Source organism: Salvelinus fontinalis, chromosome 2 (genome assembly GCF_029448725.1).
Source record: "Salvelinus fontinalis isolate EN_2023a chromosome 2, ASM2944872v1, whole genome shotgun sequence".
Taxonomy (NCBI): domain Eukaryota; kingdom Metazoa; phylum Chordata; class Actinopteri; order Salmoniformes; family Salmonidae; genus Salvelinus; species Salvelinus fontinalis.
In genome coordinates this window covers 52,507,302-52,524,051 of record NC_074666.1, presented here as the reverse complement: position 1 = coordinate 52,524,051, position 16,750 = coordinate 52,507,302, and positions in this window count along the sequence as shown.

Genomic DNA, 16,750 nt, shown 5'->3' with positions numbered 1-16,750 from the left:
ATACATATACACATATATACATACACATACCTACATAGACATACATACTTTTTTAAAGAGTATACCTTTATTATTATTCCCCGCAAACCCTACCACCGATCCCCGAATTGGAGTAAACAGATAAACATTTCTGTTTTTACCTTCAATTTATACATCTTATACACATTTTACAGACACAGTCTACTTTATAATAGTTCTCTTTTGTTTGTTCTTAGTCCTTCCTCTATTTCTGTTGTACATCCAGTTTGATTTCCACTTGTAACTGTGCTATTTCACAATAGCTCCGCACCTATACACATTTCACAGATCCCGTATGCCCTACATTGTTTATCTTGTTATTAGTCCCACCCTTCAGCTCCACTCAACCTTTCCCATCTATCTTCCAACATCATCCATTCTGGATTTTTATTTGCCATATATTTTTCAACTGTGCTGTGATGCTTCACAAAAGATTTGAATCTTCCTATTCTCATAGCTTCCACGGATTGTAAATTAAAAATAAACATTTTTGCTAAAATAATTATTATATTATTGATTGATTGACTATGGCTTTTCAGATCCCCCAGTATTGCTATCTGTAGCGTTAGTTCTACGCAAATGTTGCAATTCTTCAACCATTCCTGGACCTGTGACCAAAAACGAGCTACATGCGGACAATACCAAAATAAATGGTATAATGACTCTGCCTCCTCACAGCAGAATCTACAGAGCTGGGAAGATTGTATCCCCCATATATATAACATTCTATTAGTTGCAAGAATTTTGTACAATAATTTAAATTGAAAAATTCGAAGTTTTGAATCCGGCGTTGTTTTGCGTATCAATTCATAAACCATGTGCCATGGAATGGGTACATCGAAAATCTCTTCCCAACTATTTTGCAATTTATATGGCACAGCTGTAAGTTTTTTGGTCCTTAAATGAAATTGGTATATGTTTTTATTTATCACACTTTTCTTTAACCATTTATGTTCTTTAATATAAGGCCGACATACAAGTTCCTTACTTTTATCCCCTTCCACCTGCCTCTTCCATTTTTGTGGTAATGCCGCAATTAATTGGTTGTAATTTTGGGTAGAGCAGACATTTCCATATGTCTGTGTTAGCTGCATGTGTGACATTACTCCACCAGTCCTATTTATGATATAATTCACAAAAATTATACCTTTTTTAAACATTTCTTCGATAAATACAGTTTTTTTTATCAATTACTATATTTGAATTTAACCACAAGATTTGTTGTACTATTTGTTCCGTCCTTTCAGGTGGATTAAACTGAAATTGCAACCAACTTTCTAAGGCTTGTTTAAAAAATAAAGATATTTTGGAAATGATTTCCTTTTCAAGCAACCGAAAGTGAGCAGGTGTAATCTGAATAAAGGGAAAAAGGCCCTTCTTGAACATAGGATGAGACATTCGTACCAATCTACTAGAGAACCAGTTTGGATTTAAGTATAACTTTTGTATGACTGATGCCTTTAGTGAGAGGTCTAATGCTTTAATATTTAATAATTTCTGCCCTCCGAATTCATATTCGTTATATAAATAGGCCCTTTTAATTTTATCTGGCTTGCCGTTCCAAATAAAATTGAATATTTTTTGTTCATATAGTTTAAAAAGCAGGTCACTAGGTGTAGGCAAAACCATAAGCAAATAGGTAAACTGTGATATGATTAAAGAGTTAATCAGGGTGATTTTCCCACAAATAGACAGGTATTTTCCTTTCCATGGTAGCAAGCTCTTATCTATTTTTGCTAACTTTCTATAAAAATTTATTGGAGTGAGATCATTTCTTTCTTTTGGGATTTGTATACCGAGTATGTCCACATCACCGTCAGACCATTTAATTGGTAAACTACATGGCAATGTAAAATGTGTATTTTTTAGTGATCCAATACGTAATATGGTACATTTATCATAATTTGGTTTTAATCCAGAGAGGATAGCAAATGTATCTAGATCCTCTAAGAGGCCGTGGAGAGTTTCTAGTTGTGGTTTTAAAAGAAAACATGAATCATCAGCGTACAATGACACCTTCGTTTTTAGGCCCTGGATTTCTAATCCCTTAATATTAATGCTTGATCTAATTTTAACAGCTAACATTTCGATGGCAATAATAAATAGATATGCCGATAGTGGACAACCTTGTTTTACTCCTCTAGATAGTTTAAAACTTTCTGAGATGTAGCCATTATTTACTATTTTACACCTAGGGTTACTATACATAATTTTTACCCATTTTATAAGAGATTCCCCAAAATTGAAATATTCTAGGCATTTATATATAAACTCCAGTCGTACTTTATCAAAAGCCTTTTCAAAATCAGCTATGAAAACCAGGCCTGGTGTCCCCGATATTTCATAGTGTTCCAATGTTTCCAGTACTTGCCTTATATTATCTCCAATGTATCGTCCATGTAAAAAACCTGTCTGATTAGGATGAATAATATCTGACAAAACTTTTTTTATTCTATGCGCCAAGCATTTTGCTAGGATTTTTGCATCACAACACTGAAGTGTAAGAGGTCTCCAATTTTTTAAATGGACTGGATCTTTATATATACCACTTGGGTCCTGTTTCAGTAATAATGATATCACACCTTCTTGTTGCGTGTCTGATAATCTATCATTTATATAGGAGTGGTTAAAACAAGCTAATAATGGTCATTTGAGTATATCAAAAAAATGTTTGTATACTTCCACTGGTATGCCATCCAGTCCTGGAGTTTTCCCATCCTTAAAGTCCCCAATTGCATCAAGTAGTTCCTCCTCTGTAATTAGGCCTTCACATGAGTCTTTCTGTACAGATGTTAATTTTACATTATTATTAGGGAAAAAATCCATACAATTAGTTTCAGTTAGTGGAGATGGAGGAGCCTGAAACGAAAATATATTCTTAAAGTACTTTACTTCCTCTTTCAAAATATCATTTGGTGAATCATGCGTGACTCCATCATTTGTAACAAGTTTTAATACGTTTTTTTGGTAGCATTTCTATATTGACAATTGAAAAAGAATTTGGTGCATTTTTCCCCATATTCCATCCAGTTCGCTTTATTTTTGTAATATATTACACTGGATCTTTCTTGAATAAGTTCCTCCATTTCTTTTTGTTTTTCCTCTAACTTATTCTGTGCCTCTATGGTACCGTTTTTATTGTTATCTAACTGTACTGTTAGTCCTTCAATTTCCTTTGTTAATATGGACTCTTTTGATCGAAATTGCTTTTGTTTTATAGATGAGTACTGAATTGCATGGCCTCTAAAGGCACACTTAAAAGTGTCCCATACAATATGGGGATCTGCTGTACCTATGTTATGTCTAAAAAAGTCAGTTATAAATTCTTCTGTCCTAGTTCTAAACAATTTATCATCTAGTAGGCTTTGATAAAATTTCCAATATCCTCGCCCACGTGGAAATTCTGTAAGAGTAATATATATGCCAATTATGTGATGGTCCGACCGCATTCTGTCCCCTATCAAACACTTTTTAACTTCTGGTGCCAGAGAGAATGATATAAGAAAGTAGTCAAGGCGACTAGCTTGATTAAGCCTCCGCCATGTATATCTCACTAGGTCAGGGTATTTAAGTCTCCATATATCCACTAATTCCAATACATCCATGACATTCCTGATTTCCTTAAGTGCCTGAGGGTGATAGTTTTCAATCTTTTGTCTTGCCAAACGGCACACAAACACAATTGTCACGTGTGCTCCCTCTCCGGCCTCTAGGTCTCCAGGCTGCTCGTTATGACGCATACTTGTCACCAGCGTTACGCGCATTATGACATAAACCTGGACTCCATCACCTCCTTGATTACCTGCCCTTTATATGTCACTCCCTTTGGTTTCTTCCCTAGTCGTCATTGTTTCTGTTTCGTGTCTGTGTGCTGTTAGTGTTTCTTGTTTTGTATTATGTTCCGTTTATTTGATTAAAACACTCACTCCCTGAACTTGCTTCCCGACTCTCAGCGGACATCGTTACAACAATCCATGTCTCAACTGTCTCAAGGCTTAAAAATCATTATTTAACCTGTCTCCTCCCCTTCATCTACACTGATTGAAGTGAATTTAACATGTGACATCAATTAGGATCAAAGCTTTCAACTGGATTCACCTGGTCAGTCTACCGTTTGTCATGGCAAGAGCAGGTCAAATCAAATTGTGTTTGTCACATGCGTTGAATACAGTGAAATGCTTACTTACAAGCCCTTAACCAAATGCAGTTTTAAGAAAAATACAAAAACAATATTTTTTAAGTAACAAATAATTAAAGAGCAGCAGTAAAATAACAATAGCGAGGCTATATACAGGCGGTACCGGTAAAGAGTGAATGTGCGGGGGCACCGGTTAGTCAAGGTAATTGAGGTAATATGTACATGTAGGTAGAGTTATTAAAGTGTACGCATAGATAATAAAAAGAGAGTTGCAGCAGCGTAACAGGGGGTGGGGGTTAATGCAAGTAGTCTGGGTTGCCATTTGATTAGATGTTCAGGAGTCTTATGGCGTGGGGGTAGAAGCTGTTTAGAAGCCTGTTGGACCTAGACTTGGCGCTCCGGTACCGCTTACCGTGCAGTAGCAGAGAGAACAGTCTATGACTAGGGTGGCTGGAGTCTGACAATTTTTAGGGCCTTCCTCTGACACCGCCTGGTATAGAGGTCCTGGATGGCAGGAAGCTTGGCCCCAGTGATGTCCTGGGCCGTATGCACTACCCTCTGTAGTGCCTTGCGGTAGGAGGACGAGCAGTTGCCATACCAGGCAGTGATGCAACCAGTCAGGATGCTCTCGATGGTGCAGCTGTAGAACCTGTTGAGGATCTGAGGACCCATACCAAATATTTTCAGTCTCCTGAGGGGGAATAGGTTTTGTCGTGCCCTCTTCATGACTGTCTTGGTGTACTTGGACCATGTTAGTTTGTTGGTGATGTGGACACCAAGGAACTTGAAGCTCTCAACCTGCTCCACTACAGCCCCATCAATGAGAATGGGGGCTTGTTCGGTCCTCCTTTTCCTGTAGTCCACAATCCTCTCCTTTGTCTTGACCATGTTGAGGGAAAGGTTGTTGTCCTGGCACCACATGGACAGGTCTCTGACCTCCTCCCTATAGGCTGTCTCATTGTTGTCGATGACACTGTTGTGTCATTGGCAAACTTAATGGTGTTGGAGTGGTGCCTGGCCATGCAGTCATGAGTGAACAGGGAGTACAGGAGGGGACTGAGCATGCACCCCTGAGGGGGCCCAGTGTTGAGGATCAGCGTGACGGATGTGTTGTTACCTACCTTTACCACCTTGGGGTGTCCCGTCAGGAAGTCCAGGATCCAGTTGGAGAGGGAGGTGTTTAGTCCCAGGGTTCTTAGCTTAGTGGTGAGCTTTGAGGGCACTATGATGTTGAACACTGAGTTATAGTTAATGAATAGCATTCTCACAGGTGTTCATTTTGTCCAGGTGTAAAAGGGCAGTGTGGAGTGCAATGGACATTAAAACATCTGTGGATTTGTTGGGGTGGTATGCAAATTGGAGTGGGTCTATGGCTTCTGGGATAATGGTGTTGAAGTGAGCCATGACCAGCCTTTCAAAGCACTTCATGGCTACAGACATGAGTGCTATGGGTTGGTAGTCATTTAGATATGTTGGTATTACAGACTCAGAAAAGGAGAAATTGAAAATGTCAGTGAAGACACTTGCCAGTTGGTCAGCGCATGCTCAGAGTACACGTCCTGGTAATCCGTCTGGCCCTGCAGCCTTGTAAATGTTGACCTGTTTAAAGGTCTTACTCACATTGGCTACGGAGAGCGTGATCACACAGTCATCCAGAACAGCTGATGCTCTCATGCATGTTTCAGTTTTATTTGCCTCGAAGCAATTTAGCTCGTCTGGTAGGCTTGCGTCACTGGGCAGCTCGCGGCTGTGCTTCTCTTTGTAGTCTGTAATAGTTTGCAAGCCCTGCCACCTCCGACGAGCGTCGGAGCCGGTGTAGTACGATTCGATCTTAGTCCTGTATTAACTCTTTGCCTGTTTGATGGTTCGTCGGAGGGCATAGCGGAATTTCTTATGAGCTTCCGGGTTAGAGTCCCGCTCCTTGAAAGCAGCAGCTCTACCCTTTAGCTCAGGGAGGATGTTGCCTGTAACCCATGGCTTTTGGTTGGTGTGTGTACGTACAGTCACTGTGGGGACTTATTGAAGCCAGTGACTGATTTGGTGGACTCCTCAATGCCATCGGAAGAATCCCGGAACATGTTCCAGTCTGTGATAGCAAAACAGTCCTTTAGCTTAGCATCTGCTTCATCTGACCACTTTTTTATTGACCGAGTCACTGGTGCTTCCTGCTTTAGTTTTTGCTTGTAAGCAGGAATCAGGAGGATAGAGTTATGGTCAGATTTGCCAAATGGAGGGCGAGGGAGAGCTATGTATGCATCTCTGTGTGTGGAGTAAAGGTGGTTTCTAGTTTTTTTTCACTCTAGTTGCACATTTAACATGCTGATAGAAATTTGGTAAGACTGATTTAAGTTTGCCTGCATTAAAGTCCCCGGCTTCTTAATATTTTGTATACTCAGTGTCCTGTACTGTACTATACAGTACAGAATAGAGTGGAGTGGAGTAGAGTTCAGTACACAGTACGGCACACTATGCTTTACTGTACTGTCCTAAACTAAACTCCACTTGACTATACTCTACTGTCCTGTACTCTTCTGTGATGTATTGTACTGTACTCTCTGTACTGTACTGTCCAAACGTGTTAAAATTTGATGTCTTTGATTGGTTCAGATTTGATCCGGTCCAAAGGAGGATATCGCATATTTCTGCCTTTGTGTACCTATTTAGGATACATCACCATGAAGGGAATGACATTCATATCCGTACTTATAGATTTCTGTGTAAAGCTTTCCGTTTCCGTGGAATTGCCCTTAGTAGGCCTTCACGTCATAGGAATTTCACCTCTCTGCTTTTAATGCCATCCTTAATCTCCCGGGACTGTCATCGATAGGACCACTCCACCATTAGTTCTCCACTCTTGCAGTTACTAGAGACAGAGACACCATGGAACTGGACTGCCACTTGTCAGGAGGCCATTCAACAGCCAAAATGCCATCTGGAAAGAGCTGGCCTACATAGCCCTCATACATGTGCGTACCTATGATGCTACCACCCATAAGGTAGCTCGGGGTTTCCCAAACTCGGTCCTGGGGCCATCCCTGGACCCCAGCACTACACAGCTGATTCAAATAATCAAAGCTTGATAATGAGATGGTTATTTGAATTATCTGTGTAGTGCTAGGGTTAAGCCAAAACGTGCACCCAGGGTGGATCCCAGGAACAAGTTTGGAAAACCCTGCTGTAGCTGTTGGAAACAGATCACCCCACGGCCCAAAAACCCAGTCAAACATGAAGGATACTGCACTTGTCGCTACAGCTTGCCCAGAATTACCAGTTACAGCCCCTTTGCTGCACTCTTCTGGAAAGGTTTTCCACCTGATGATGGAACATTGCTGCGGGGCCTTGCTTCCATTCAGCAACAAGAGCATTAGTGAGGTTGGGCACTGATGTTGGGCAATTAGGCCTGGCCCAATTCATCCCAAAGGTATTCGATGGGGTTGAGATCAGGGTTCTGTGTAGGCTAGTCAAGTTCTTCCACACCAAACTCGAAAAACCATTTCAGTATCTCGCTTTGTGCACGGAGTTATTGTCATGCTGATACAGAAAAGGGCCTTCCCAGCATATAATGTCATTGTATGCTGTAGCATTAAGATTTCCCTTCACTTGAACTAAGGGGCCTAGCCATGAAAAACAGCCCTAGACCAATATTCCTCCTCCACCACCAAACTTTACAGTTGGCACTATGCATTGGGGCAGGTAGCGCTCTCCTGGCATCCGCCAATCCCAGATTCGTCCATCGGACTGCCGAATGGTGAACTGTGATTCATCACTCCAGAGAACGCGTTTCCACTGTTCCAGAGTCCAATGGCAGCAAGCTTTACACCACTCCAGCCGACGCTTGACATTACTCATGGTGAGCTTGGGCTTGTGTGCGGCTGCTCGACCATGGAAATCCATTTCATGCAGCTCCCGACGAACAGTTCTTGTTCAAACATTGCTTCCAGAGGCAGTTTGGAACTCCGTAGTGAGTGTTGCAACCGAGGACAGACGATTCATATGCATTACACGCTTCAGCACTTGGCGGTCCCGTTCTGTGAGCTTGTGTGGCCTATCACTTCGCGGCTGAGCCATTGTTGCTCCTAGACGTTTCCGCTTTACAATAACAGCACTTACAGTTGACAAGGGCAGCTCTAGCAGGGCAGAAATTGGACACACTGACTTGTTGGAAAGGTGGCATCCTATGACAGAGCCACGTTGAAAGTCAATGAGCTTTCAGTAAGCCATTCTACTGCCAATGTTTGTCTATGCAGATTGCATGACTGTGTGGTGGATTTTATACACCTGTCAGCAACAGGTGTGGATGAAATAGCCGAATCTACTAATTTGAAGGGTTGTTCACATACGTTTGTATTGTATATATAGTGTATGTGGCCAAAAATGTTGTACAAAGCTGGTGGAATAAGTTGGTGGAATCTTATAAAAATCATTCACAGCTGTAATTGCTGCCAATAGTGCTTCCACTAAGTATTAACTCTGGGGTGTGAAGACCTATGCAGTCAAGATATCTTTGTTTCTTAATTTTTTTTTCATTTTAGATATTTTCTATACATTTTATTTTACTTTAAAAATGTGGAGTAGGTTGTATTGATCATTAGGAAAACATTTGAAAAATTATTGTTAAAAGTTTTGGCAGCAAAATTTTAAAACTGTGCAAGGGATGTGTGAACTTTCACTAGGCGAAGGTGTTTGAGTGTAATCATGTTGGTCAAATCGGATTCAGAATACAATTTATTTACACCAAAGCAGTCTTTATGGGAGGGCAGTGTACACAATTCTGAAAAAATGCCTCATCTACAAAATTCCTATTTACACTTGATTTATCCTGTTATGGCTGCAAGGGAAAGTATTGAGTAGCCAGATAAAACATGCCCATTTCAAACGGCCTCGTACTCAATTCTTGCTTGTACAATATGCATATTATTATTACTATTGGATAGAAAACACTCTCTAGTTTCTAAAACCATTTGAATTATTTCTCTGAGTGAAACAGAACTCGTTCTGCAGCACATTTCCTGACCAGGAAGTGGAATGTCTGAAATCGTCGCTCTGTTCAACTTCCTGCCTCTACATGGGCATGGCACGTAAGAGTCTACGTACACTTCATAGGCCTTCCTCTGGATGTCAAGAGGCTGAGAGAGAAGAAATTTTGTGTTTATCTTCATCTGAATTGGAATACAAGGTCTTTGTATGACGTGTCCCTCATTTCCGGTACTCTGAAGCGCGCGACTTGGACAGTGGGATTGCCTTCTGTTTTGCTGCCGTTATGGACGACAACTATCTCCGGCTCAGATTTTATTTGATGCATGTGACCATATCATCGTAACGTATGTTTTTTCAATATAGTTTAATCAGATTATTTAAATTTTTTCGGAAGTTTTGCCGTGTTCCGTTCTCTGACTTTGTTGACGTTGGAGAGATCTGTGCCACTCGGCTAGTGTGCATGCTAAATGAAGAGGGATATTTGCCGTTCCAGATCAAAACAACGACTGTTCTGGACAAAGGACACCTTGTCCAACATTCTGACGGAAGATCACCAAAAGTAAGAAACATTTTATGATGCTATTTCTAATATCTGTCGTGCATGTGAACTGGTCGTGGGCGCCCAAGTGTTTCTGGCTATTGTGGCTACGCTAATATAACGCTACATTTTGTTTTCGCTGTAAAACATTTAATAAATCGGAAATATTGTCTGGAAACATAAGATGCCTGTCTTTCAATTGCTGTACACTATGTATTTTTCAGAAATGTTTTATGATGAGTAATTAGGTATTTAACGTTGGTGTCTGTAAATATTATGGCTGCTTTCGGTGCAATTTCTGATTGTAGCTGAAATGTAAACTATGATTTATACCTGAAATATGCAAATTTTTCGAACAAAACATATGCTATACAATAATGATGAAGTTGTTTCTTGGTTAGTGGCTATTTATATCTTTATTTGGTCAAATTTGTGATAGCTACTGATGGAGTAAAAACTGATGGAGTAAGAATAGTGGTGTATTTTGCTAACGTGGTTAGCTAATAGATTTACATATTGTGTCTTCCCTGTAAAACATTTAAAAAATCGGACATGTTGGCTTGATTCACAAGATGTGTACCTTTCATCTGGTGTCTTGGACTTGTTAATGTGTGAAAGTTAAAAATAAAAATAAAAAATATCTTTTGAATTTTGCGCCCTGCACTTGAGCTGGATGTTGTCATAAGTGTACCGGTGTCGGGCTGCAGCCCAAACAGGTTAACCTCCATCAAATGGTATTATGGCAACCACATTGGAGTAGGTTGTATTGATCAACCTACTCACGTGGATTGGGATATGTTCCGCATTGCGTCCAACAACAATATTGACGAATACGCTGATTCGGTGAGCGAGTTTATTAGAAAGTGCATTGACGATGTCGTACCCACAGCAACGATTAAAACATTTCCAAACCAGAAACCGTGGATTGATGGCAGCATTCGCGTGAAACTGAAAGCGCGAACCACTGCTTTTAACCAGGGCAAGGTGACCGGAAACATGACCGAATACAAACAGTGTAGCTATTCTCTCCGCAAGGCAATCAAACAAGCTAAGTCCCAGTATAGAGACAAAGTAGAGTCGCAATTCAACAGCTCAGACACAAGAGGTATGTGGCAGGGTCTACAGTCAATCACGGATTACAAAAAGAAAACCAGCCCCGTCGCGGACCAGGATGTCTTGCTCCCAGACAGGCTAAATAACTTTTTTGCTTGCTTTGAGGACAATACAGTGCCACTGGCACGGCCCGCTACCAAAACCTGCGGGCTCTCCTTCACTGCAGCCGAGGTGAGTAAAACATTTAAACGTGTTAACCCTCGCAAGGCTGCAGGCCCAGACGGCATTCCCAGCCGCATCCTCAGAGCATGCGCAGACCAGCTGGCTGGTGTGTTTAAGGACATATTCAATCAATCCTTATCCCAGTCTGCTGTTTCCACATGCTTCAAGAGGGCCACCATTGTTCCTGTTCCCAAGAAAGCTAAGGTAACTGAGCTAAACGACTACCGCCCCGTAGCACTCACTTCCGTCATCATGAAGTGCTTTGAGAGACTAGTCAAGGACCATATCACCTCCACCCTACCTGACACCCTAGACCCACTCCAATTTGCTTACCGACCCAATAGGTCCACAGACGATGCAATCGCAACCACACTGCACACTGCCCTAACCCATCTGGACAAGAGGAATACCTATGTGAGAATGCTGTTCATCGACTACAGCTCAGCATTTAACACCATAGTACCCTCCAAACTCGTCATCAAGCTCGAGACCCTGGGTCTCGACCCCGCCCTGTGCAACTGGGTCCTGGACTTCCTGACGGGCCGCCCCCAGGTGGTGAGGGTAGGTAACAACATCGCCACCCCGCTGATCCTCAACACCTGGGCCCCACAAGGGTGCGTTCTGAGCCCTCTCCTGTACTCCCTGTTCACCCACGACTGCGTGGCCATGCACGCCTCCAACTCAATCATCAAGTTTGCGGACGACACTACAGTGGTAGGCTTGATTACCAACAACGACGAGATGGCCTACAGGGAGGAGGTGAGGGCCCTCGGAGTGTGGTGTCAGGAAAATAACCTCACACTCAACGTCAACAAAACAAAGGAGATGATTGTGGACTTCATGAAACAGCAGAGGGAGCACCCCCCTATCCACATCGACGGGACAGTAGTGGAGAAGGTGGAAAGTTCCTCGGTGTACACATCACGGACAAACTGAATTGGTCCACCCACACAGACAGCGTTGTGAAGAAGGCGCAGCAGCGCCTCTTCAACCTCAGGAGACTGAAGAAATTTGGCTTGTCACCAAAAGCACTCACAAACTTCTACAGATGCACAATCGAGATCATCCTGTCGGGCTGTATCACCGCCTGGTACGGCAACTGCTCCGCCCACAACCGTAAGGCTCTCCAGAGGGTAGTGAGGTCTGCACAACGCATCACCGGGGGCAAACTACCTGCCCTCCAGGACACCTACACCACCCAATGTCACAGGAAGGCCATAAAGATCATCAAGGACAACAACCACCCAAGCCACTGCCTGTTCACCCCGCTATCATCCAGAAGGCGAGGTCAGTACAGGTGCATCAAAGCAAAGAGACTGAAAAACAGCTTCTATCTCAAGGCCATCAGACTGTTAAACAGCCACCACTAACATTTAGTGGCAGCTGCCAACATACTGACTCAACTCCAGCCACTTTAATAATGGGAATTGATGGAAATTATGTAAAAATGTACCACTAGCCACTTTAAACAATGCCACTTAATATAATGTTTACATACCCTACATTACTCATCTCATATGTATATGTATATACTGTACTCTATATCATCTACTGCATCTTGCCATATTTATGTAATTCATGTATCACTAGCCACTTTAAACTATACCACTTTATGTTTACATACCCTACATTACTCATCTCATTTGTATATACTGTACTCTATACCATCTACTGCATCTTGCCTATGTCGTTCTGTACCATCACTCATTCATATATCTTTATGTACATATTCTTTATCCCTTTACACCATTTGTGTGTAAAAGCTAGTAGTTGTGGAATTATTAGGTTAGATTACATGTTGGTTATTACTGCATTGTCGGAACTAGAAGCACAAGCATTTCGCTACACTCGCATTAACATCTGCTAACCATATGTATGTGACAAATAAAATTAGATTTGATTTGATATTGGCTTTTGGACTCCATATTGGATTTGGGGAAAAATCCAGGGTGGCCCCGAAGACAAACTGTGGTGTCCCCCTGACTTAATTGCAAGAGTAGGGGTTAAAGATACAAAATCCTTCAACCATAACCTTGGACCCCCAAAAATGTAATTTATATATCTGAGCCCACTTTTTCTCCTTAATGCCAATTACAATAGCCAAATAATTATTGGCACCTTTGACAAACATGAGCAAAAATACCATATAAAATAAATACTGAGCTATAAAAACACTGAGCTATACAGTATTGCATGGTCAAATAAATTGCTCAGAGAAAGACGTTTTATTTAACAAATCTATAAAAGATAGGGGTCAAAATTGCCACCCTTTTTTTCAGGACTCCAGCACCCTCCCCTTGCGAGGATAACGACACTGGGCCTTTTTCAAAAAAAAATTATGAGATTGGAGAACACATTGGAAGGCATCTTAGCCCATTCCTCCATGCGAGACTCTTACAGTTATTAACCATTTCTTTGACGATTTTGATGTGTGCTTGGGGTTATTGCCTTGCTGGAAGAGCCACTTGCAGCCAAGTGTCAGCCTCCTAGCAGAGGCAACCAGGTTTGTGGCTAAAGTATCCTAGTACTTGATAAAGATCATGATGCCGTTGACCTTAACAAGGACCACAAGACCATTGGAATCAAAATAGCCAATGCACCCCCATCTTTTACCATAGGTACAGTATGAGGTACCTTTCTGCTTATGCTTCTGTTTTTCATCGCCAAATCGACCACTGGTGTGCGTGGCCAAGAGCTCAATTTTCATGTCATCTGACCATAGCACCACCTGGAGTTTGATAAATGGCATTAGCACTTGGATTGGAACCCGGAAGCTGTGGTCAGATGACATGAAAATAGAGCTCTTTGGCCACGCACACCACTGGTGGGTTTGGTGTTGAAAAACAGAAGCATATACATTCAGGCATTTTTCTTCAGTTTTTAAGTTGATGGGGTGTGTCACAATATCTATAAAATGAACCACTTTTCCCAAAAAATATTTTTACACAACCATTAACTTAATAAATAGGAGTCATGATTGTGTTTTATGTTCTGACTCCAGTAGGGGTGTCAAAAAAAATGGAGGGCCTTACCACTAACCTATTAGTAGGTATAATACGTCTTGGAGATGCTCAGAAATACATACAGTAGGCTATGTTTCATATGGCTCTGAGCCAGGCTGACTGTTGCTATGGTGAACAATATGTCACATGATCATTCATCTTCTTGTTATAAATTGTAAAGGAGAGTTCAATACATTTTTTTTCATTAAAAAAACTAGCTAGCTATATATAAAATTATGTGCACCCACCTTCATCTCCTCCTTCAGTAGTTTGACTACCCGATATGTCCCTTGGAATATCAAAATTCTGCAGGATTTTTGCTGGAATTGGTCCTGCAGGAATTGCCATATCCTGCAGGATTCGTGCAGGAATTTACTTGGATGTGCAGAAATTGTCAGGTCCTGCAGGAATTCTCATATCCTGCAGGAATTGCCAAATCATGCAGGAAATCACAAAATCCTGCAGGTTTCGGTCCTGCATGATTCCTGCAGAGATTGTCATGGGAGTACAAGATTTGAAATTTTTTTGCAGGACAAGTCATACTAATGCAGGAGCATCAGGGACTTTTCCTGCAGGATTTTGTCAATCCTGCAAGATTACCGTGGGACTTTTTTGTAAGGGTACAAACAGGAACATCGCTTCCCTGAATTCTCAACCTCTCATGAGAATGTCATCTCCCCTGTGACAAATGCAAGTATCAGTAATTCTATATACGTACATTCCCTTTGATGCTTGACAAGATCGAGGTGTGTATTTAAAGACCATGAAAGCTAAGTGTGCCAAATTGGTTCGGGACTCGATGAAAACTGACCGGGACAACTGGCAGCAGAGCTTGGAAAAGGGGGCAGTTTTGGCAGCAAATACAACAGTCCACTGGCAAAGCCCGGACTGGAACTGAGGGAAGTGAAACGTTGTTAATACTATTGGACTGTGGAAGGTCCAATCTAGCATGGAATAGCCTTAATTTCTCAGAACAAGAATAACCTGACGAGTTTCAGAAGAAAGTTATTTGTTTCTGGCCATTTTGAGCCTGTAATTGAACCCACAAATGTTGATGCTCCAGATACTCAACTAGTCTAAGGAAGGCCAGTTTTATTGCTTCTTTAATCAGTACGACAGTTTTCAGCTGTGCTAACATAATTGCAAAAGGGTTTTCTAATGATCAATTAGCCTTTTAAAATGATAAACTTGGATTAGCTAACACAACGTGCCATTGGAACACAGGAGTGATGGTTGTTGATAATTGGCCTCTGTACGGCTATGTAGATAGTCCATTTAAAATCAGCCTTTTCCAGCTACAATAGTCATTTACAACATTAATAATGTCTACACTGTATTTCTGATCAATTTGATGCTATTTTAACGGACAAAAAAATTGCTTTTCTTTCAAAAACAAGGACATTTCTAAGTGACCCCAAACTTTTGAACGGTAGTGTAAATACAAAATATATATATATATCATATATATACTCGGAAACCATGATGGCATATTATTAAAGATGATTACATACATTTATGACACAAAAGGAAATGCACATAATTTCTAAAGCATTCTATGGGAATTTAGCCACCCTCTAAAGTCAGGATAAAAAACACTTAATCCAAGACAAATGTATTATGTATGGCCAAATATTAGCATTTTTATATTGTGTGTCGATATAGTAAACATAAACACCTGGATATGGTTTTGTCAATTTTCACAAAATATATCAGTGTTTTTTATCTCAGGTTTATATTTTCTTGTGTGCATAGTAATAATGCCACGACGTTAAAAATAACAATGAGTAAAGTATCACGTTAGTAGAATTTCCGAGTACAAGTAGCTAGATTGATACCGTAACAAAGGAATATGTAGTCTGTACTGCTGCTCACATACACTAAAAGCTTGATTGCATTCATTTCACAACATAATGGCAATGGAATATATTTTCCATACCTTCCACATACCCACACAACCTCCAAACTGCTATTCAGATCTTAGCACAGGCATTTGATCTTGTAAGTACTACAATACTCCAGTTCTGTTAAATTGGTGGTATTTAATGATAATCACAGATAAAATGTGTATCTCTGACTCACAGGTGAGATGAGGGAAGTGGGAAGGTAGGCCACTAAATGGTGCCCGAGGAAGACTTTAGTAGTACAGGGCATTCGGAAAGTATTCAGACCCTTTGACTTTTCCCACATTTTGTTAAGTTACAGCCTTATTCTGAAATTGATTCGTTGTTTCCTTCAAATCTACACGCAATACCATATAGTGACAAAGCAATAATTTTAGCAAATGTATATATATGTATATATATATATATATATATATATATATATATATATATATATTACATTTACATAAGTATTTAGACCCGTTACTCAGTATTTTCAGGCCTCTCCAGAGATGTTTGATCAGGTTCTGGGCTCTGGCTGGGCCACTCAAGGACATTCAGAGACTTGTCCCTAAGCCACTCCTGTGTTGTCTTGGCTATGTGCATAGGGTTGTTGTCCTGTTGGAAGGCGAACCTTCGCCCGAGTCTGAGGTCCTGAGCGCTCTGGAGCAGGTTTTCGTCTAGGATCTCTCTGTATTTGCTCCAATCATCTTCCCTCGATACTAATTTGTCTCCTAGTCCCTGCTACTGAAGAATATCCCCACAGCATGATGCTGCCACCACCATGCTTCACTGTAGGGATGGTGCCAAGTTTCCTCCAGACGTGACGCTTGGCATTCAGGCCGAAGAGTTCAATCTTGGTTTCATCAGACCAGAGAATCTTGTTTCTCATGGTCTGAGAGTCCTTTAGGTGCCTTTTGGC